This window comes from Limulus polyphemus, unplaced genomic scaffold, assembly GCF_000517525.1.
Source record: "Limulus polyphemus unplaced genomic scaffold, Limulus_polyphemus-2.1.2 Scaffold1214, whole genome shotgun sequence".
NCBI lineage: Eukaryota > Metazoa > Arthropoda > Merostomata > Xiphosura > Limulidae > Limulus > Limulus polyphemus.
In genome coordinates, this window is record NW_013666824.1 from 85,301 (window position 1) to 86,982 (window position 1,682).

Below are 1,682 nucleotides of genomic sequence, written 5' to 3' on the forward strand. Positions count from 1 at the left end.
CAAAAACAAACAAAAACAAACAATCATGTGACTGCTTTAGATCTTTTTGTTGATTATCTAATGCTTCCTCATAGTTCTTTTTAAAAGTAAAAACGAAGTTCTAAAATAATCTTACACCCCAAGAAGTCCAATCAGATTTGTCAAATGGTTTTCTAAACAAAAATGTTGGAACATATTTCGATCGGGGGGGGGGGGTATAAATTTGTTATCGCTTTTTTACTAGATATTTTATATCAATACAGTCCTTGCAAATGGCGTTGATATTGAAAACTGAAAAATCACATTCCGCACATCAGCTTGTAATGAGAAACAAATAACAGAAACCACTGTGATTTGAGCAATTTCTTTTATGAACCTCTTACAGCTATAAAAGAATGTTCAATATGTATGCAAGACGTTATATGAGTGACAATAGTTATTGCTCTACTGGTACACAAACCCACGTACTTTCGTAAAAGGGTGTGTGTGTGTTTTTTTTGTCACATGCGCTAGACATCCCTAATTTTGAACTAATAGACTATAGAGAAAGCAGGTAGTCAACAGTACCAACCGTCAGCTCTTAGGCTATTCTTACTTGACTGAATAGCAAGATTTGACCGTCACTCTTATAACGCACATTCGGCCCCATAGTGAGAATCCGCAAGTCTAAGGTCTACCAAACTAATCACTAGGTCATGCTCGGTTCAAAATAATGATACTTTTCAATTTCACTGATACAAAGGCGGATACTTACAAACCTGTTCTTTGATATGAAGTATCAGAAATGTGTGCCATATACACAAAAAAGTGTCTTCCGAAAGGGGTATTTTCCACGAGTTGAAATATGAAAAAACAATACATATTTACTTTTAAACACCTCAAAGAAATATTATTATTTACAATGCGACTGATTGTACCTAAGTAGAAATGTTATGTAACCTGTTCTTGAATATTTTGTTTACTTTCGACACAAAAAGTGATAGCCGCTTCCAAACACTTGTTATAATTACATGGATTCTTTTTGACTTAGATAAGTAATCGGAACGTTATAAATTCAATATGTCCCAGTAATAAAACTAAACGTTTTGTGTTTTGATCCAAAAAGAAGCCGCAAAGCGTAACTTAGGGTAATAAAAAGAAGCAATTTCTGGCGTTATTATTTCATTTAAGAATGTCCTCTATCAGTTAAGAAAATCATAAATATGAAAATAATATCGAAGTAAGTATTAACAAACACTATTTTCTAAATAATAATTGCTAAATGTTATTTAATACAGGTAATATCCATCAAAATGATAAAGTGGTACTATATCCATTCGAAGTTACAATTGTAATAAGATTCATGCATTCACAAACTGACTTTGTAAGTGGAAGAAATCAGTCAATAAATGTATTACAAAGAATAAAAATCCAATCATCTCAGATAGTAATCATTTTTGTAGAGATTAGTTTAGTTTGAGAATAAATTCCGTACGTTACAAGCAAATTGCTTTACCATGAGCAACCTGGCACGAAAATATATTTTGCAATAACAACTAGACCTGTCACAGACAAGTGGTTAGGGCACTCAATTTGCGGGTCGTGGGTTCGAATTCCCGTCCCACCAAACATGCTCGCCCTTTTCAGCCGTGTGAGCGTTATAATGTGACGGTCAATCCCACTATTCGTTAGTAAAAGAGTAGCCGAAGAGTTTGTGGTGGGTG

The 1,682-nt window shown here is 33.9% G+C and overlaps 1 protein-coding gene across 2 annotated transcripts in view; it reads left to right on the top strand.

Annotated features, from left to right (window-relative positions):
* The window catches only part of LOC106462631 (homeobox protein prospero-like), a 48,275-nt gene that overhangs the window by 16,903 nt on the left and 29,690 nt on the right, over positions 1 to 1,682 (top strand). The window lies entirely within an intron of this gene.